A 23,562-nucleotide genomic window follows, 5' to 3' on the forward strand; every position below is an offset into this window, starting at 1 on the left:
TCACTGCATTAAGCCTATCATAACTCACATTAGTTTTTTTAGCCTGTAGAACACATGACTCCTACACTAACCAATAGAATGGTTCCTGTTAATTTTCCAACTACATTAGCCAATCAAAATTATTATCTGGTCTTTATTAAAACCGTTTTTTTATAAATACACCATTGCTATCATGAGAGCCTCTGCGTTCACCAGGCGGGAGCTTCTTGTACTTACGGAGGTTATGGACCGGCGGATAACCAGCCAGCCTCCCCCATCAGCAATCGAGAGAAGCGTTCCGCCTATGCGGAGGTTCGCCGCCGCCTGCGCTCCTTCGGCTCACGCCGACAGATCGGCCAGCTCGAGCGCAGGTGGTCCGATCTGCAACGGCGCACTCCACGTTTGCTGGCATGTTTTAGACAGCGTATAGCTGAAAGTAAGTGTTTTTTTGTTGAATCTCATGGTTTTTTTTGCGGACCTATCTGCGTGCGCCTGTTTTCATTCTTGCCCTGTTTCTTTATTTAATACATATCTGCGTGCGCCTGTTTTCATTCTTGCCCTGTTTCTTTATTTAGTACATATCTGCGTGCGCCTGTTTTCATTCTTGCCCTGTTTCTTTATTTAGTACATATCTGCGTGCGCCTGTTTTCATTCTTGCCCTGTTTCTTTATTTAGTACATATCTGCGTGCGCCTGTTTTCATTCTTGCCCTGTTTCTTTATTTAGTACATATCTGTGTGCGCCTGTTTTCATTCTTGCCCTGTTTCTTTATTTAGTACATATCTGCGTGCGCCTGTTTTCATTCTTGCCCTGTTTCTTTATTTAGTACATATCTGCGTGCGCCTGTTTTCATTCTTGCCCTGTTTCTTTATTTAGTACATATCTGCGTGCGCCTGTTTTCATTCTTGCCCTGTTTCTTTATTTAGTACATATCTGCGTGCGCCTGTTTTCATTCTTGCCCTGTTTCTTTATTTAGTACATATCTGCGTGCGCCTGTTTTCATTCTTGCCCTGTTTCTTTATTTAGTACATATCTGCGTGCGCCTGTTTTCATTCTTGCCCTGTTTCTTTATTTAGTACATATCTGCGTGCGCCTGTTTTCATTCTTGCCCTGTTTCTTTATTTAGTACATATCTGCATGCGCCTGTTTTCATTCTTGCCCTGTTTCTTTATTTAGTACATATCTGCGTGTGCCTGTTTTCATTCTTGCCCTGTTTCTTTATTTAGTACATATCTGCGTGTGCCTGTTTTCATTCTTGCCCTGTTTCTTTATTTAGTACATATCTGCGTGCGCCTGTTTTCATTCTTGCCCTGTTTCTTTATTTAGTACATATCTGCGTGCGCCTGTTTTCATTCTTGCCCTGTTTCTTTATTTAGTACATATCTGCGTGCGCCTGTTTTCATTCTTGCCCTGTTTCTTTATTTAGTACATATCTGCGTGCGCCTGTTTTCATTCTTGCCCTGTTTCTTTATTTAGTACATATCTGCGTGCGCCTGTTTTCATTCTTGCCCTGTTTCTTTATTTAGTACATATCTGCGTGCGCCTGTTTTCATTCTTGCCCTGTTTCTTTATTTAGTACATATCTGCGTGCGCCTGTTTTCATTCTTGCCCTGTTTCTTTATTTAGTACATATCTGCGTGCGCCTGTTTTCATTCTTGCCCTGTTTCTTTATTTAGTACATATCTGCGTGCGCCTGTTTTCATTCTTGCCCTGTTTCTTTATTTCGTACATATCTGTGTGTGCCTGTTTTCATTCTTGCCCTGCTTCTTTATTCCGTACATATCTGCGTGTGCCTGTTTTCATTCTTGCCCTGTTTCTTTATTTCGTACATATCTGCGTGCGCCTGTTTTCATTCTTGCCCTGTTTCTTTATTTCGTACATATCTGCGTGTGCCTGTTTTCATTCTTGCCCGGTTTCTTTTTTTAGTACATATCTGCGTGTGCCTGTTTTCATTCTTGCCCTGTTTCTTTTTTTAGTACATATCTGCGTGTGCATGTTTTCCTGTTTGCTTTTTTTGGGGGGGGGGGATTTTTTAAAGGCCAAAAATTCAACAAAACTTTAATTGTTATCCATCATTTAGGGGCAGAACGCAGACTACGCCGTCATCGCCAGCGACGAATTCGGCCTCGTCCCCTATCCCCAACTACCAGCCAATCCTCCTCTCCCCAACCTACCCCTAATTCACCCTCCAACCCAGCCTGGCCAGACCCGGACGCCCCTCCCTCTAGGATATTTCCCATTCCTCAAAATTCCCCCTCCCCTCAACCCCCCTCTCTCTTTTCATCACCCTTCCCTCCAACCACCCCTCTCTTTTCCACCCCCTCACCACCTTCAGAAATAACCCCTCCCACATCAGATCTGCATTGGCCTACCTCCGAGGAGGACGATGGTGGGGCTACAGGTCCAGCCGTCATTGTGAACGGTATGTTTCCCTTTTAATTTTTTTTGTTTTGGTTTTTGGTGGATGTTATCCTTTGCCTGTGCATTTTTCACTTTTTAGTTATTTCTAATGTTTGTTATATATATCTTTGTTTAAAAATGTCTATGATGTTTTCCCCTTACACATATCACACATGTCCAAACACTCATACTTGTATCTCTTGTTTACGGTACCAACAAATGTAGTTTTTGGGCGTACTTCTCAATTTTTTATTTTTTATTTTTTTTTTGGATTCATTTTTTTACATTTTCTTTGGCAAAGAATTTTGGTTTGGAATTATGTTTTAAAAAATTGGCACTTTTTATAAAGTCGAATTTGCTTTTGAAGTTGTTTGTAAACCAAAATTAAGGTTTCATTTTATTAAGCACCTCAATTTTTTAACCCACAGAGGACCAGAGGCGGCTGACCGAGGTAGCAGCTTGTGTGCAGAGGCTGAGGGGCCATGTTATAGGCCTGCTGGTGGTCCTCGATCAGATGTCGGGGATCCTGCGCCACTAATTTATTTTTTTTTCTCAAAAATTTAACATGTTTTCAAAAAAAAAATTAAAAAATTTGGTTTAAAGTCTCATTCCTTCTCTGTAAATATTAGATTGTTTAACCTTACATAAGTCGACTATTGCAGCAAGTTTTTTAAAGTAATGTAACTTAGATTGTAGAAAGCTGAATAATGTAAGCTGGCACATTAAACACCTAACAATACCAAGAGGTTTGTAGAATTACCAACATTTGTTGTTTCAATTTTTTGGGGGGTAAGGTAAATATTAAATGTAACCAGCTTAGGCCGAGATTAGAAAACATACTGATTCACCATAATACCTTTTGGTGTTTGTTTTTAGCCCCAAAGCATGGTAAAATACTGATCATTTTTATTCATTACAGGATTAGCCATTAAGCTAGTGTTCCTGTTTTGAACCAGATTACACTTGCATGTAATTTCGAAATGAATTGTTTGTTTAAACATCACAAAAAATTTTTTAATCACAAATAAGAAGCACAAAGTGATTTTTCACAATCAGTACACACAGTGAAAACACTCTCAAAAATACAGCCTACACCCCAAAAAAAAAAAAAAACATCAAGAACTGTTTTACGAAGTAGCATGCCAACATGATTCCACAAATGAGGCGATGACAAATTTGTTCCAGAAGTTATATCCAATGTGTCCACATGATGTCAATTTTTAGGATCAGGTAGTAGTCATCGTTTTTCCAAAAAAAATTATGGAATAAAACACAAAAAGATGAAAAAAAATTGTAAAATTTTTAAAACAATTATTACATGTCTACATTGTGTCATATAATTTCATTTGGGACAATAATTACCTAAAAAATCTGGCCACCACAGCATCGCGTATGGCCCCCCCCACATACTGACCTCCGACCAACCTCGGGGGGGCCATCCTCAGGCGAGGCATCCTCTGGCTGCATTGGGACACCACTCCTTATGGCGATGTTGTGAAATATCCCACACAGGACCACAATTTTCGAAACCATATCCGGCAAATACATGAGCTCGCCACCAGAGCGATGGAGGCATATGAATCGGCCTTTTAAAAGGCCGATACAGCGCTCCACCACTTGCCTGGTGGCTGTAAGTGCGGAATTATACTCACTTTGTGGGCCTGGTGTGGGAGCCAAATAAGGAGTGAGCAGCCAGGGCGTGCAAGGGTAGCCACTGTCTCCTGTGAAAAAGAATGTTCAAAATCAGGATCACTGTGTATCAAGCTTTGCGGAAGATGGTAGCGCCTTAACACCTCATCATCTGGCATTCCAAAAAGGGTGACACGTGTTCTATATATCTGGGGCCTTGCACGCCTACGATGCCTACGCCTGGGACGAGATTGAGGTTGGTCGGCTTCCGGCAGCATGGCCAAAATAATACAACCAACATCAACCTGAAATGGTAAGTAATGTAGTTAATGTATGTTGAAAATAAAATTTAGAAAAAAATACTTATCTTTCCGTTAAAATCCAAAGATGCTTACATGCCGGGGTATTGTCATGATTGCAACAACCTACATTTCAACAGAAAAAAAATAGTTAAGAATTTTGGGTGGTCATTTTGTAATCTTAATAATGTTGAAAATGGGCAAAAATATAGGGGGGGGGGGAACACACATTTTGAAAAATTGAAAATCTACATTGAGAGGACTTTAAAAATTTGCTAAAAACAAAACCCCCAAAAATTAGAACGCTAAATAGTTCGCATTTTTACAAGGGGGAAGAAGCAAACAAAAGTGCGCTAAATAGTTCGCATTTTTACAAGGGGGAAGAAGCAAACAAAAGTGCGCTAAATAGTTCGCATTTTTACAAGGAGGAAGAAGCAAACAAAAGTGTGCTAAATAGTTCGCATTTTTACAAGGGGGAAGAAGCAAACAAAAGTGCGCTAAATAGTTCGCATTTTTACAAGGGGGAAGAAGCAAACAAAAGTGCGCTAAATAGTTCACATTTTTAACATCCCAAAAAACCCCCAAAAAAACCTGAGTCCAAAATATGCGAAGAACAATACATGAACATTTTAAAATCCAGTTATAATCAAAACTTACCAATACACGATAAATAAGTCACAGTCCAAAAACGTCATTGGGGCACAGCCAAAAAAAAACTACAAAAAAACATACATAATATTTTAAGAAAAAAAAAACTATTTTGTAGATCCGTAATTTAAACAAGGATGACGGGAAAAAACTTACTCCAAAAATAAACAACCAATAAAATAACCACACCACAAAATGCGAACGGAAAATTTCCAAATAATACGCCTCGCAACCAACTCCAAAAATCCACCTCCAAACACTACTCCCTCCAACAATACACTCCGAACCACGCAACCTCCAACAAACAACACCCGCCACCTCGACTCGAGTCGCCAAAAGCCATAAATAGTGTTTAGTTTCCCGCTCAAATTAAGGACGGATCATAGGAACGCACAATCAATGATGCGTTCGAATAATAAGGACGCATGTATAAATACGTCACGGAAAAACACAAACAGTCTGGTGTAGTTCAAGTTTTAACAAGCAAAATGGCTACAGACCAGCCAAACAATGGCCAAGAGGCGGCCGGTAAGTATTTCTCTCATTTCTATGCAAGGATTATTTAGAACCAGAATATAGTGAAAGATTGACATCTAAATTTAAATTAATTTAATGTAAATAGGTGTTGAGGATGACATGGAAGAGGCTGCTGGGCCCAGTATTCCGGCCAAAGCTGGCAAAAAGAAAAGGCAGCCACAATTCACAAGAAAGGAGATGGAGGTTTTGATTCAGAAGTGTGTGGACATCCTGCCAAAGGCAGACAGGAATATGGGTGTAAGCCAGAAGTGGAGAATGTGGGAGGAGATAGCCAGTGCTGTCAATAGGGTGGGTGATTTTGTCCGTCTAGCCCGGGATGTCAAATGCAGGTTAGTTAAAAAAAAAAAGGATACAGGGCCAAATAATGCCAACTTTTTCACCCACAGATGGCAAGACTTCAAATATCGTCTGAAGCAAAAAATGGCTGACAGGGCTAGGTATGCAAGGGGGACAGGTGGGGGTCCCACCCCTGTGTCATTGGAGCTGACTGATTTGGAAGAGCTGGCACAGGGGTGTGTGCAGGCTGTGGAGGTGTTTGGCGTGTCCAACATGGATACGGACATGCCAGACTTTGCGACTCCTCATGTTGTCCCAGGTAAATGTCGTGATGTAACCAACTCTGAAATGTTTTTGAGACAATATGTAGATTCTAATGTGACTCTTTTCTCTTTTTTCTCACAGAGACACAGGCGGATGAGTCTGCTCCAGAGGGGAGCCTTGGCCGCAGAATTTCTGCTGGCTCTGCAGGGGAGGAACCAGTACATCTGGCTGAGGACCCTGCAGAAGCCAGTCCAGGGCAATCCCCCTCGCAGGCAGTGGCACTCCTCACAGAACTCAATTTTAAATCGGATTACCATACGGAGATTCTGCAGAGGATGGACGCCTGTCTGCTACGGGTGGCTGAGGCCCTGGAGCAAAATGCTGCGGCCAACGTGACCATTGGTCAGGCCCTGGCTGAAAATACCAGAGCCAACATCAGAATAGCCAATGCCCTGGAGCAGCTCGTTCGCCAGCACATGGTGGAGCCGACCTCCCTTCCTGCCGGAACATCAGGATCCTCCACCTCTGCCCCAACAACAGCCATTCCTCCAAATGTGCCTAGCCCTGTGCCTAGTCCAGAGGCCACAACATCTGCCTCTGGACAGGCCAGCCAGAGGACATCCCGGACCCGGTCTGGCGCCCACCCTACCCCAGCCGAACGGGGAAAAAAACTATGACAGCACTGGCTACTTTTCCCACACTCCTTCTGTGCTTGCCCCATATTCCTTTAGGGCCAAAACTTCCCTCTCCTTTCTTGTGAATTGTTTTTACTGTGTTTTTTTAAGTTCGCCAAAACTGGCAATATTTTTTGCATAATTCTTTACGATGACCAAAAACTATAATTTACAAATGCACATGAAATCTTTAAAAATGTGTTGATGAAATAAAAAATTTGACTAATGTTCTCCATTGTATTGTGACATTATTTGAAAAATGGTTTAGAGTTAATCATGGCCCACAAGCCAAAAACGAAAACCAAAAAACAACAACAAAGGTTTAAAAAAAAAAGGGTTCTTTAAGGAACACTTTGAAATTAAAAAAAGGATGCAAATTCTCCGGGCCAAAGCAAAATGGTAAAATACACACAAACATGATGACATTATTGTTACAATATCACAAAACCAAAAAAACATTGGAAAGAACATTCCTAAAAATGTACGCTAATTGATTGTGTAATCCAGAAATTAGCAGCTGAGATTTTCACCTGCGTACGGGTTTGTGCTAACCCAAAAAACTCTTTTCAAAACACATTACAAGCTGGTTTTCAATTCAAAGTTGATTGTTTTTCTGACAAGCCGTGATAAATTGATGAAACATCGAGAAGGCCCGGACCGGAGGACAAGCCCATCGACATTGTGGTCGAGTAATCCACACCCCAAGCTGTGTGAGCAGTTTGAACGGAAAGAGGATCAGCCAGTGACGTATGACTTGGTACGAACACATTTGACGTTCGCATGAGCTAATTTATATACGCCCCAAAAACGCCTCGCAACGCCTGCGTTTTCCCATCTCCACCCCCGTCAACGCCCAAAAATGGCCTGTTCTGTCAATCACATTTCACATGTCATTTCCTGTTCGCAATTTGACGAACGAGACAAAAAAAGCTCGCAATCTGCCGAACGCACATGCGCAGTGTTACACCGGTGCATGCGCGGTTTCACAACATCGGAACGCAACGAGTGTACTGATGCTAACGAACGGCTCTGAATGAGGGCCAATGTTCAATACACTACAGCAACATTATTGAACAGGAAATCATGTGGTCTTATTGAAAACTGAAGTTGCGTTTGAGTCCCTGAACCCCAACACCTGTGGGTGCATCTGAAACTCGATTAGTGCGGATGCATCCACCACTGTACATTATTAAAAAAATATAGAGGGATGAATCTACAGTAATCATGATTACAAAATAATATTGGGCTGTGGTGAGATTTGAATCCTGGACCATGGCAATGTAAAACCATCCATCTACTGAATCCTTGTACTATCTACCCATCCGCTGCCATTAGGGAGGGTGCAGTGAGGGAAGTATAATAATAAAAATGTGTCTTCCTTTCAAAATATTATACTAGTACATGTAAACACAGTACCCGAGCAGTTACCCGAATATAAATTCATCCCATCTCATAGAAAGCTGTGTGTGCGTGGGACTCCTGTCTGAGCCCCTGAGACAAAAATATATATATTTTTAAAAGTACAGGGCTCACACACATGTGATGATTTAAACTTTATTACACATTCTTCTACAACCCTGATTCCATGATGAATACGCTGTACTATAGTGTACCGAATCACAGGTTCTGTCTGCCAATCATCAGGCGGTGATACAGAAAATGCATTGGATATTGGACACATGCACAGTGCAGTTTAGGAAAAGAGACAACTGGTGAACAAAAAGTGCTAAAAACAAAAAAAATCTATCAATCAATGTGTCTTTTATATTTTTCTGTGTGTGCGTGTTAGGCTTAACCGCAGTACCGCACAAGATCCAGCCCAACTCCAGTCGTACTAAAAGCAAAAAAAAATCAATCAATCAATGTGTCTTTTATATTTCTCTGTGTGTGCATGCGTGTTAGGCTTAACGCAGTACAACACAAGATCCAGCCCAACTCCAGTCATACTAAAAGCAAAAAAAAATCAATCAATCAAAGTGTCTTTTATATTTTTCTGTGTGTGCGCGTGCATGTTAGGCTTAACCGCAGTACCGCACAAGAGCCAGCCTAACTCCAGTCGTGCTAAAAACAAAAAAAATCAATCAAAGTGTCTTTTATATTTTTCTCTGTGTGTGTGTGAGTGCATGTTAGGCTTAACCGCAGTACCGCACAAGACCCAGCCAGCAACGCAAGTTGCAACCTAGTGCTGCCCGACTCCAGTCATGATCAATCGTTGCTCTGGGGCCAAGTTCTTCTGGAGCTGACAAAAAATAAAAATTATTACTTGTCTTTTTTTCTAATATTTTTGTGTGTGCGCACGACTGCACGTGTGTGAATTTTGTAACCGCACCTTGGCTACTCTATTGGTGATTGTGACACTGCTTCAAGACTGCAGAAAATATGGAGGGCTGTCACATGACAGGAGAGCAAGGCCAAGAACCACATGCTGTAGCTGCCGCCAGCAGTGCAAGGCCATCAACTTCCTCGTCCTCTATAAAGGCCCATGCCCCAGGACTTAAGTCACGCCATCGATATGGTAAAGCAAGTTTTACTGAAGTTAAGAAAAAATAATTGAAAGGATATTTGTCTTTAGTTAAACAAAATATTGGCAATATGCCATTCACTACACAAAGTGGCAAGGAAAGGATAAGGGCTTGGCCTTCTTTCTTTATGAAGACTGCTGATTCTGATCGCCCTTCTGCTTGTAGTAGTAGTAGTGGTGGTGGTCCAATTAAAAATTTGAAAATTGTTAAGACAGCTCCAGAAAAACCAACTGTGTGCGCTGAGAAATCAAATTCACAATTTCCCGAGGAGAGTGCAAGTGTGTCCGCGGTTGCCATGTGTGAGCCCAACCTCAATACTAGTGTACTGGAGGATCCTCCAAGTTCCAACATTTGTGTGCCCTCTGTAAATGTGGGGAAATGCAGTCAACGTCTTGCACACGTAGTCATTGAGGATGCTTCTGTGAAATTGCACATGGAGGAGGAGGATATTTTGGTAGTTGAAGGTGCTAAGGATGTTGAGGATGTTGATGATGAAGATGTTGGTGATGAGGATGTTGATGCCGAGGACGTCCTTTGTGTAAGTAAGGCAACAGCTGTTGCCCATGGTTTGAAAAAGCCAAAGCCCATTGTTGTCATGCTAGGACAAAAGACAAAAAAATCTACTTCTCACATGTGGAATTATTTCCATCCCGATCCGGACAACAGTTGTCAAGCCATATGTGACCGTTGCCATGCAAGAGTGAGTAGAGGGAGGGACCTAAACCACCTAGGAACCTCCTCCTTGTTACGTCACTTGGAGCGCATTCATCAAATATCAAAGTGTATGTCGCCAAGTTCCAAAACTCAAATCATAACAAGTCCAGTGTCACCTACCTGCTCCCTCTCTGTGGGTTGCAAGTGCCTTCGATCTCCAACACCTGCATCATTATCAATATCCTCATTCGTGATCGGAAGTAATTTAAAAAAAACAATTGACTATTAAACAGTCCTTTGATAGAGGAAGTAAGTATAACAGCTGTCACCCAGTTTCACAGCGGATCACTGACACCATGACGGCTGTGCTAGTATTAGATGGTGAAATAATAAAAAATGAGGATGATTGTGTGGAGGAAGTGCAAAAGGAGGATGAGGGGGAAATTTTTGTACTATCTGACACTAATGTGGATATTGATGATAAGGATGTGGTTTGCGTAAATCAGCCACCAGTGGCAGCAGTTCTTGCTAATGATAAAAAGAAAGCCAGAAAAGCAACATCTTGGGTGTGGAATTATTTTAATGTAAATTCTGACAACAGTTGTGAAGGCATCTGCTCCATTTGTAAAGCCAAAGTTAGCAGAGGAAGGGATGTTAACCATCTAGGTACCTCCTCCCTGTTACGTCATTTGCAGCGAGTTCATGCAATTTGTTTAACAAAATTATAATAATTTGTAAATTAATATCAAGCAGTCCAGTATCAGCTACCAGCAGTTTGGACCAGCACATGCAATCTCCACCACCAACACCCTCATCATCAACCTCCTCCTTAATAATTGAAGGTAGTCCTTCCAAAAAATGTTTTGTGGGGGCCCAAACAAACCGAGGAGTTCAGCCACGAAATTGTCAGTCCTAATGGCTAATGTGCTTGGTTTGTTAAACTGTGCATGTCCTTTTTAATATCCCACATAAGAGTGGGTGGGAGGGACAATTCCATCTTGCACCTCTTTCCTTTACATTTGGCATAATTTGGGGCATTGCCGATTGACATTATAGTTTATTAAACTGCCATCCTGTCTGCCACTGCTGTGTGGCAATGTTTCATAGATGTCCTATATTTTTTTAAACTGCCGTGCGTTTGTGCTGCTGCTCTGTTGCTTACTTTAGCCATTCAGCTCGCTGCAGCCTTTGGCCTGTATTGGTGAAAAATAGTGAAATCAATATTGTGAGGTGGTTAAAAATGCCTAGAAATGCCTGAAAATTATTGTTATTAAGGTTAATAATACTGTAGGAACAAAAACAGGCCCAAATTATGTGCTTTTAGCTGTTTATATAATTTTTTGGAAAAATTACAGATCCAAAACCAAAACCTAAAAACAAAACACCAAGGAAAAAATCCAAAACCAGATTCAGATCCAAAACCAGGGGAGATCCAGATCTAAAACCAAAACATAAGGGTCGGTGCACATCTCTAGTTTTAAGTGATAGTGTCACAGTTTACTCATCACATGATTCAATTATACAATCTTGTTACATTTAGTGTAACCAGTATGTATTACACCATCCACTGTCACCTATTGATTGCTTACAAATCCCATAACAGGAATGATATAGATGCCAAGTACAGGTACAGGGATTTTGGGCCTGATTCAGCAAGGAACGCAGTTGCGAATATGCACGCAATCGGCCGATTGTTACGTACTGCACATGCGAATGCATCGCAGTGCACGAACTAGCCATTGCAATCGTGACTGCGATCGCAGGGACTATGCAGACCCGTCACAGAGTGATTGACAGGAAGTGCCGTTTGTGGGTGGTAACAGGGGGGTGGTCGGCTGAACGCAGATGTGCCAGTGCATTTGAACGCCGTTGCAGGGGTGTGCATAAATTATCCATTGCGATACCCTACGCAGCCTGAGGCCTGATAGTGTGCATGGAAGTTAGCAAAAAGCTAGGTCAGGGCCTGTGCAAGTGTGCGTGAGGCTGCGATGGTACTCGATTGTACCGATGGTTTTGCTATTCTGCTAAACATTACGGATGTGTGTAAGGTAAAGTAGGGGTCCTTATGTTGTGCTGAGTTTGCATTGTGAACGCAATGGATTAGCATACTATCACAGTTGAACTCCGTGCGTACACAATATTTCGATCTGTACTGAATCGGGACCTTTATTTCAACCTCATATTTTTTATATATTAATACACTGTAGATGTAGAAGATAAATGTTTTCTTGCTGTAATTCTATTGCATAGTGATTTAAGAATACAAGATAACCATTTACTGCATAAGAATGCAATTATAACAAGCTAACTAAACACAGTTAGATATTACTAACTGTCAAAATCATTATAAGGTTATACATTGTGTGCTGAAGAATTATAGCAAGAAAACATTTATCTTCTACTGTGTATTAATATACTTATATGAGATTGAAATAAAATCCATGTACCTGTGATTAGAAGTACTTGGCATCTATATCATTCCTGTTATGGGATTGGGCAACAATTGTATCAATATTTGACAGTGGATGGTGTAATAGATACTGGTTACACTAAATGTAACAAGATTGTATCTTTGACTCATGTGATGAGTAAACTGTGACACTATCACTTAATACTGCAGATTTTCCCCATGAATATAACACACACAACTTGAGGACTTTATTATATACTTATAAATATAGACAGAGCACAGCCTTGTTTTAAAAAAAAAAAATGTATTCACATAATTTCCCTTTCTTTATCACTTTACATCTTTATAATATGCATTTATTTTATATGTAGCTTTAAATGACCCTATTCAAGGGCATACAGTGATGATATAATTAAATATGAAGTAATATAGAGCAATAGGTAGCATATTTATTACAAAAAGAAATAGGATGCCTGTGTTTTAGAGTATACCCAATAAAGATTTAGGGCCTGATTCAGACCCGCTCGCGAGCGCTGAGCTGTCAATCACTCTGTGATGGGTCTGCATGGTCACTGTGATCGAAGTTCTGATTGCAGTGGCTGATTTGCGCACTTGCACTGCAATGCGTGCGCATGCACAGTGCAAAATAATCATCCAATTTTGTCTATAAGCAACTGTGATCCTTGCCATATCAGGCCCTGAATCCTATGCAAAATAAGAAATGCAATGGCAACCATGATTCAACACTGAGTGTTACAGATAGCTGCAGAAAAAATTGTTGGTATATTGATTCAGTTGCAACAAGACATTTCAACTGCAATGAGGAGTGGTTCACCACTTTCACCAATTGTGACCCTATACAATCAAAGGCATTGGCAATCAAGTACTTACAGCTACAAACGTTGGACGAATTAAAGCCTGCATGAAAATTGGAGCAAGATCAAGAGTTACTGAAATCCTAGATGTGCTTTATGTAGCAGAGATGGAATCAAATCTTGTAGCCATCAGTACCCTAGACTAGAGAGACCACTACTACACTAAAGTAAAGTGTATTATGCAAAACAGAAGATGGACCATCATAGCTACAGGCACAATGTGTCAGCAATCGTGCATCCTTAATATACAGCACTGTTATGTGATGACAACAACTGAGTCACAGTCGCTGGAACTCTAGCATAGAAGACTTGGTCACTTTGGATACAACAGTGATCATAAACTGCAAAATGGGATGATCGCAAGAATGACAGTGAGTGACGCAGAAACCTATGTGTGAATTTTATCAAGTGGGAAAACAAAGTAGCCAGCCATTCCCCAAATCAGCAAGCAGAGCTACAATTCCACTTAGTAAATACTTATGTGTGTGGTCCAATGTAAGTAAAGTCAGTAAGTACAGATACTTGTGATGTTCAAAGATGACTTCACAAGAATGACACACATGTACTTCAGAGAGAAATCTGTAGCAAAGAAGATTGCAGACTACAATCGACTTGTAGAGAATCAAATTGGTTACAGACTCAAGACCCTGAGATCTGATAATGGTGGAGAATACCTAAACAGAAAGGTGGAACTTCTCTTGAGAAAATATGGAAAAGACCATCAGTTGACCATTGCCTATACTCCTGAGCAAAATGATGTCAGCGAATGAGCAACCTGTACACTAGTGGAGAAATCAAGATGTTTGCTAAAGGCAGGTCTTAAAGTGGTCCTGGAGAGGTGGTGGAACTCACCTCTCCCGCTGCCTACTCCCCACCCCCCTGCCACGCTAGTCTGACAGGCCAAAACAAGTGTGAAAATAGGGCCTGATTCAGAGTGCTCGCTCTGAATCAGGGCCCTCCTACCTAAAAATGGAGCGGCCCCCTGGCCGCTCGCATAGCTGTGGGTGACCACCCACAGCTTATGCGAGCGGCCACAAAGATGGTCGCAATGGTCAAGACCATCGCGACCATCGGGCTTGTGACGAGACCCTGCGGTAGGGTCTCGCTGCCGCAAGCCCAAGAGTGCTTTTGGCTCTATCAGAGCCAAAAGCACTCCCACTGACATCACTAGTGATGTCAGTGGGGCCGGCTCCAGATGGAATGCGTTCCCATGGGAACGCCTCTGTCTGGGCAGCAATGCCCCCGGCAAGCCCACCAATGGGGGCGTGCTGTCACTCACCATCGACAGCACGCCCCCTTTGGTGCGAGACCCATAGCGACAGCTTGGCTGTCGCTATGCAGGTCTCGCGCATGCGCATGACGGAGCTCCCTCTGTTGTGCGCATGCGCATTAGGGCACCATCGACCCGCTTACGAGTGCTCAGCACTCGTGAGTGGGTCTGAATTAGGCCCACAGTTCTTTACACACACACACACTGTTGTGTATAAAAAACGGTAAAGTGAATGGTTGGGGGACGCCTCGGCCCCCAGAAGCTTTGGGGGCTATGACAGAGTGAAATACATTTTAGATAACTTAAAAAGAAATAAAAATGTTCTATATCATCAGTGTTATATTTCTGCCATGCCTCTGAGATTTTTTATGGGGTCCCCACAAATAAGTCTGTCACTTGGATGCCCAAAGTTTGTTTTGCAACCCCTATGTATTGCCTTCACTTGATTCTTTGTTTACCTATATGCTGGTTTCTCTGAAGAAACTGAGTCTCCCTAGGCAGACAGTGAGTGGCTCTCTGTGGGATTTCTGTGCAGGGACTTGGTGGAGGTAGAACTAGTTCCACCTACCATTAGAGGTGACGGAACTCAGTTCCACCCTGTTCCTACTCACTTTAACCCCTGCCTGAAGGACACAAGTGTAGACAAGCAGTTTTGGTGGGAAGCTGTGTCCACAGCAATTTATCTCAAAAACCGTTCTCCTAAAGTAGCCCTAAAGAATATAACACATATTGAAGCATGATCAAAGAGAAATCCAAGTGTAAAACATCTCAGAACATTTGGAAGTACAGCCTACGTACATGTACCAAAAGAAAGAAGAAGCAAGCTGGATTAAAAATCAATAAAGTACATCATGTTTGACTACTGCAATGAAAGTAAATGCTACAGATTATAAAATCCAAGTACCAGAAAGCTTGTCAAGTCTAGAGATGACATATTCAAATAAACAGAGCAAGTTGGAGAAAAGCTGGAATTTGATACACAGTGCAAGTATGTGTCACTGGACATGTCAGCATCTGTGTCTGAAGCAGAGGCTACCAGTGTGGAAGTTCAGCCATAGAAAAGGTCTTTAGCAAGATCAAATATAGCAAAGTCACCTAAGAAATATGATGAAGAATTTACACACATTGCATTTAACCTAGATCCAATTGGTGTGAGTAAAATTCCAAGATATGAAAAAAAAGTTTGTAGTATTTCCCTTGTTCTGTTACCATTCAAAGAAATATTGTATTTCTCTTTGTACTGTATAAGCCACTCAGTGACTATAGGCTGCGGGATTGGGGGATTAGGGTTAGTCACCACTGGGGGGAGGTTAGGGTTAGACACCCCCCTGGGAGGTTAGTGTTAGGCACCATCAAGGGAGCATTAGGATTAGGGGGGAGAGGGGAGGGATAGGGTACTTACCAGCCCCTGTCTGGATCTTCAGCTGTCGGCCTTCCGGGGTTGTTCAGCCACCTATATTTTACATAACGGTCACTGTACACAAACTCTGTCCATGTGTGTGGAAATAAATATTATTATAGGAAGGTAACAAGTTTTGATAACATATTTTCATCTTATATTATTAGGGGTAGATTTACTAAGAATCATGTCTGGTCAATATTGTAATCTCAAGTGAGTTTAACCATTTTCAGCAACTCCGAAATTTACTAAAGGCAAGCTCGGGAGAGATTTCTCTATTTAGACAGAAAATCTCAGGTGAGGATGCAATCTCGATTCAATACACCATTGGCCAAACTCACAAGTACTTTTCATTGAAAATACTGTATACAACTTGTGAACTCACCAAGAATCATGATTATAATCACGGGTATAATTTAAGCAAACTGTCCTAAATAGAAGTTTTAAATATACTACCTCCTGAGCTGTGAGTTTGTCAGAACATATACAGATCAGTGTGATCTGTGTATGTTTCAGCCTATAATTACTGTCTAAAGGGTTAATGTTAATAAAAAATGATGTATGGTCCCCCCCCCCCCCCCCCAGAAAAGCATAACCTGCCCCGGGCCCCTGACACAGTCCTGGTTCTAAAAATCTGGGGGGGGGGGGGAATGAGTAGGGTTCCCCCATATTTTAGGAACCAGCACAGTCCTAGTTTTTAAAGTAGGGGGAAAAAATGAGGGGGCTTCCCCCTATTTTTAAAACCAGCACATGACTCACATCTAGCTGGAGTGTAATGCCACAGCCAGGGGCCCAATCACCGGCCAAAGCATTAACACCCCAAGTTAGTCAGCCCAAGCTGGGGATCTCAGGGGAGGTGGTTCCCCCTCTCCTGAGCATCCCAGGCTGACCCTGAAGCCTGGGGATCTACTCTGCACCCCTGGCCGGTGGGTACAGGTGGAGCTACAGGTGCCAGCGTGCATGCCCTTTGGCACTTGTGGAAATACAAGTGCAAGCAGACGGTCGGCACCTGTACCCCCACTATAAAAAAAAATTGTAAAAAAAAAGACAATACACACTGTAGAACATCTGGTAGAAGGTAAGTAAGTGTCAGTGTGTTAGGTATGTAATAAACTTTAAATTCTACCGTGTGTTTACTGCCTTTTTAAAAAAACTATTTTGGGGGTACATTTGCCGGCCACCTGCTGGCACTTGTAGTTCCACAAGTGCCAAAGGGCAGGCATGCTGGCACCTTTAGTTCCACTGTAAAAAACAATAGTATTAACCTATTCTTCACACTATTACCCCTGCACCCACTGGCCAGGGGTGCAGGGAAGAGCCACGAGTTTCAGTGTTATCCTGGGGTGCTCGGGAGAGGGTTGACCCCACCTCCACCGAGATCCAGGTGAAAGGGTCCCCTGGCTGTGGCACTACACCACGGCTAGATTTGAATCTGGTGCTGGTTTTAAAAATAGGGGAATCCTCAAGTCATTTTCTTCCCCTATTTTTAAAACCAGGACTGGCTCTGGGAGCCCAGTGCTGGTTCCTAAAATACGGGGGAACCCCACTTGAATTTCATTTCAGCCAAATAATTCCTCATTGTGTCAATTAAGATTGTATTTCATATTTTCAGCATAGCCTACTATAAAAAAAAAAGTTTATTGGGAGAAAAATTTGGTGGGTGCATTATTTAGGACTACTTCAGCCACATTGCATTATTTGTGAGTGGGAACTGCAAGTATTTTTATGAATTATTCTGCTTGTTGCATTTTGTATAAATAATATTAGGTTTGATAATGGATTTTAGCAAAAAGATGATTGTTTGGTCTTGCTTTAAAGAGATCACGGAACATGTTGTTTTCATTACCATAGACAAATTGCCATTTAGGTCAGGGACCCTAATAAAATTTAAATTTATGTTATTTTCTTCTATTTAACAATAGAATAGAAGAGTAAAATGTGCTGGTAAAAATGAGGTTAAAGGATTTGTGATATCAATTATAAACAAACAATGATCCATCCTCTGTCTTCCATGGCAACCCTTGTGATTGGGTAAATCCAGGTGCATAACTAGCTCTTTGGGGGCCCCATAGCAAAGGTGCACACATTGGGGTTCAGCTGCAATAGCCAGGCGAACAAAAACAATGATTTTTTTTAAATTCTATGTATATACACATGTATACAGTATATATGTCCATATAAATGTATATATACATCTATCTATCTATCTATCTATCTATCTATCTATCTATCTATCTATCTATCTATCTATCTATCTATCTATCTACCTACCTGTCTGTCTATCTATCTATCTATCTATCTATCTATCTATCTATCTATCTATCTATCTATCTATCTATCTATCCGTGAACTTGGATAATAGTGCCTGTGTCTTTAAGTGTATAAATAAATACATTTAATGTCATAAATTATAAACCAATGAATAATGTCAAATGTTTATAAAGTGCTAGATGCCTGTGCAACAATTGACCTGAAAGTGCAACTAATAATTATCGTGAAAAATGTATTCAACAGAAGGTAGTGTTTCAATTTCAACCGAATAAAGTGCTTAGTGCTTGTGCTGAAATAATTTACACCAGAATAGCAACTGATCAATTTAAAGACACATATTTATATTAACCAAAAAAGTACCAATTTCATTATGTATATACAAATTAATAAAGATAAAAAATAATAAAAACGCACAATGCGATATAATTAATAGCAACCATAAAAATTCTGATATTTTGGAGATATAGATGGCAAAGTAAAAAATATATAAATATTTTTGTAAAAAAGCTTATCGTGATCTCATAAAGAAAAGTTCATCAAGGCAGGTAAGTTCAGCCCCAATGCGTTTCGTCACTCTCTGGACTTCATATATAAAATATATATAGGTATATACTGTATGGTTAAGATGAGCATAATATATTTATGAAGAAATTATAAATCACTTTCATTTTTGCTGAACCACTGTGTCGTTCACAGAGTCTTCCCTCAAACTCTGCTCAGACGACTTGATACTTCCCTCGCTGCTGCAGTACAGTACATCCCTCCTAGTCCCCACCCTGAGCCCAGTGAAGAGGAAGACTCCCAAGATGATAATGTCATCTCACGAGATAAGTCAGTAGCTCTTCAGGGACACGGCTGGCGGAAGTACAGTAATCAATAAGTGACCACACAGTCCCGGTGACCCCCCCATGCCCACGTCATGCCTGTCCGCCGCCCACTGTTGCCTGAAAGTCATTAAGTTTTAATAAAGGATAAAAGAAAAAATTTAAAACATCCATTAAATTAAAAAGTCTGCATGGTGTAGTGGGTTGGTTGCTTGGCTGGGTAAATCCATAGTGAACAGTGTAGAGATAGGGGAAAAATGTGAGACCTTGGAAGGTAAATAATGTGATCCCTTCCTTCATTGTCTGTTTCCTGTCTCAACTAAGCAAGGCTTTGAGTAAAGCAATCCAATATGAAAAGCCAGCTGAAAAAGTGTCAGATCTAAATCACAATGACAAGATTTTAAAATGTGAAAAAATTGGACACACTAATAAAATGACAGAGTCTAACAATCCTGTCTGAGCTTTTCAGGAAATAGTACATGTATTTTTCACTTTGGCTACTTGCTGGATAGCAAGACAATTTTAGCCTGACTCTTTCAAGTGTAAAATTGTAACCAGGGTCAGACTGACTCAGTGGTGGGCTAGGTAAAGCCCCAGAGGGCAGCCTCTGCTTCACAGTTCCATCCTCTACTTGGAGGGGACAGGGCCAAACTTTCCACAAATCATTGCAGTGACCATGGGGCAGACATCAAGTCAGGGGAGAGGAGTTCGACTGCAAAGTGTGCTGTCCACCATCACTGACAACTGGGCAGAGAGGTTGGAGGAATCGGAGTAGGACTGCTGCTATGGTTACAGACATCAATCAGGGTCATGTGGGAGAAGGATGGAAGGAGCTGGGGTGCTATTGAATAGTTTAGGCCAACATCCAGCTTCACAAGCAGCACTTGGAAATGAGTCTTGCCTGCTTGCTCAGGGTGGCCTTGGCTACCTGGTCAGTTGTATGCAATCCAAATATCCCACACTAGCAGACTTGTGCCTATATAGTTCCCCCATAGTGTTTTTTAGATATAGCACTTGTAAGACACTGCAGACCAGAGGAAACAAATCCCTATTTATCACCCATTCTACTTAACTACTATAAAATAGCTACCATCCTATTAATAAAACTTATTTACTGCAACACAGAGTTGTGGTGATATAATGTACTGTGGGCCTGATTCAGAGCCGGACGCTCTGACAGAGCGCTCGCTCTGAATCAGGGCCGTCCTTCTTGTTTTTCAGAGCGGCCTCCTGGCCGCTCGCATAGCTGTGGGTTACCACCCACAGCTATAGCGAGTGGCCAGGAAGAAGGTCGCGATGGTCAAGACCATCGCGACCATCAGGCTTGCGACGAGACCCTTGTGGTAGGGTCTCGTTGCCACAAGCCCCAGAGTGCTTTCGGCTCTAACAGAGCCAAAAGCACTCCCACTGACATCACTTGTGATGTCAGTGGGGCCGGCCCCAGACAGTAGGCCTCCGTCTGGGCAGCCATGCCCCCGGCCCGCCCACCAAAGGCGGCGTTCTGTCACTCAACATCAACAGCACGCCCCCTTTGGTACGAGACCCGGAGCAACGGATTGCCCGTCACTATCCAGGTCTCGCGCATGCATATGACGGAGCATGCGCTCTGGACCACCATCGACCCGCTTGCGAGCGCATATCGCTCATGAGCGGGTCTGAATCAGGCCCTCAGATTGTTGTAGAAACTCTATAAATGAGTGATGCAATGAGTATAATCAATGTATAATCTGTCTAGCTATATGAGTATTTGGAAGAATGGGGATTGCTATTATGGCAATTTGCCACATGTCCCCCCCCAAAGTAACTGGCCATGCCCATCATGGGCCTCTATTATTGCATTCCCCTGTAAGCCCTTCATGCCCCAGTCCTCCACTAACTGTGACCATTACAAGCTCATTTGAATAAAACTTGCCTGGCTAATATTGCCTAATTTACTACCATGAACATTACCTTCAACTAAAATGTATAATATACCTCTAGTTATTTCAGATAGACATTACCATCATTATGTTGGCATTATAATTGTGTCTATCAACTATAGTATACACACTAAAGTGTAAATTTACTAAAGGTCGATTTTTATCTATTTCAATCTATCAAAAAATCGATCTAAATCTATCAACATCGATGTTATGTTTCAGTAGCTAAATCACACTTTTACTAACAGACGCTATTTGATATTGATTTTTAAGTGTAGTAAATTTGTGATTTAGCAGCTGAAACACATCGATGTTAATCAATTTTTGATCGATTAAAATTGACCTTTAGTAAATTCACCCCTAATATGCTAACTAGATGGTTATTTAATCAATGTGTAATATATGTAATATGGGGTTGGGAACGGGATGCAGGCACTCAGGATCCCAACGGTCAGAATCTCAACGCTGGTATCCCGACAAAGTTAGAATACTGACACTTGTTGGTCAGTATTCTAATCTTCCCGCTATCCCTCCCCCCTAGTGCCCAAACCTAACATCCCCCTCCCCGCACCCTTAACCTAACCCTCCCCCCTTAGTGCCTAACCCTAACCATCCCCCTACTGCCTAACCCTAACCCATAACCCCCCAAACCCTCTACTTACCGTCAGCATGCCGGTGGTCGGGATGCCAGTGCTGGGATACTGACAGGTGTCGGAATTCCGGAGCCAGCATTCTAAGCGCCAGCATTCCGACTGTCGGGATTTTGACCGTATCCTGTAATATGATGTAATATGATCAGTATTGGTGCTTTTGTACTGGTCATCATTTTTTTAGATATTAATGTGTAGTAGTATCTATTTGGAGTCCTAATATTATTAAAATTTAATTTTATATACTCAATAACTATTCATATACTTAATGTACTGTTTCCTTTTGTTTGTTTATTTTACACCTTTTAAACTGTTTATTAGCAGTCAAAAATAAAGACACACTAATTAGTTATGTGCAAATCTTATTAACATTTGTAATTATGCACAATTCGTCCCTTTAACTAAGCACCAGTTACAACAGCACAATGAAACACATGTACAAGATGCGATTATGAGAAAGTGAGAACATGGCAAATAACAATATGACAAAACACTGTATCGCCTGGCTCCAACTCACCCTGGTCAAATTGTCTGGATGCAAACTTTATGTGGGTATGGCAATTTATCTAAAGTTATGTTGTTTAGGCTAACGCAATCCATAGGAATATGACAGGCACCTGTTTCTCCACCACACAACCTTACTGGAATCTGTTCTCTTACCAACCCCATTCCACAAGAATTTGGTTATGAAGATCCCCAAGTAAGGCAATCTGATTCAGAGGTATTCACTGATGCTCATCTAAGCTCTAATTACACACCACAGCAGCTTTCAACATCTGGCAAGGTATCAAGACCCAACCCAAAGTTCTACAACTGTCACCTGAGCACCATCCACACCTGGCCACCTTTGCCCCATTTACTTGTTGTTCCCATTACAATACTGGGTTGATAGTGATGATAATAGATGGATACATTTGCTTGTGTGTCTTCTATGCCGCGGCTGTCTTTTTTTTCCCATTCCAGCCCAGCACTCTTCTACTTTCTCCCTTAGATGGGCATAATAGAAGTAGAATGAGATTCATAATACCGTCCATCTTGCTTGATATTAGTAGCTCCCCCAGATCGTAGCAAAACATTTTCTCAGACTCCTGGTAGGTGATCTAGCGGCTTTAACAGCCCTACCTTAGGGATATGTGGTTGTTTTGTAGGGTAAAGGCTGGAACAAATCACAATTTGATTACAACACAACTCAAACACCACAATACTAGAAATATATGTACAATGTCTAGAAGGGATTCCCATACCATGCTGCCAGAGTAGGTATGAGCATCATGTAAGTGGTATTTCTATTATTTTAGCCACTGCTACACCACTCCTCAAACCTTTCATCAGGGCCATAACTAGGGTGGTGTGTGTGTGTGTGTGTGTGTGTGTGTGTGTGTGTGTGTGTGTGTGTGTGTGTGTGTGTGTGTGTGTGTGTGTGTGTGTAAGGTATGTGTGACATATGTAGTTGTGTGTATACTGTATATATGTATGTGTATGTATTTAATTAATATATATATTTTACATATATATATGTAGTATATATTTGTGTGTAGAAAACCCCCTGTAAAAATCCTGTGTTTGCCCCTGTCACAGATAGAACCTAAAACTTTCACACAATAGGTCAATGGTTTTGATCGACCCAATGGTCCCAGCGCTGTGAGATTGCAGTCATAAATTAATAGATTTTACTGTCTTTCGCTCTTGCTGCCTTTACACCTACTACAATGCGCATGTCAGGTGGTGTATGCCCAATGTGATATATTGTCAGCTAGGGAGTTAGGAGTGGGCACAGACAGGGCTGTTGAATCATCCTCAGGGCCCAGGGTACTGAGTGGGCATAGGCAAATACCAGATGCATTGCCATGCTCCATCCCCCACAAAAAACAATGTAAAGGCCTCCTCAGCAGCTGTCCCAGGCCACCTCAGGCCCCATCCCATGCTATGAGTACCCCCCCCCTTTCAGTGCCCCTGCACACATATGGTAATAGAAGGAAGGAACAGCCCAGATTGATTAGTGGCCACTTACACTAAAGTCAAACATAACAATATATGCTATATGTCTTTTTAAACATATGTGC

The sequence above is a fragment of the Taudactylus pleione genome, unplaced genomic scaffold (genome assembly GCF_031769625.1).
Source record: "Taudactylus pleione unplaced genomic scaffold, aTauple2 ptg000283l, whole genome shotgun sequence".
NCBI classification, from domain to species: Eukaryota; Metazoa; Chordata; class Amphibia; order Anura; family Myobatrachidae; genus Taudactylus; species Taudactylus pleione.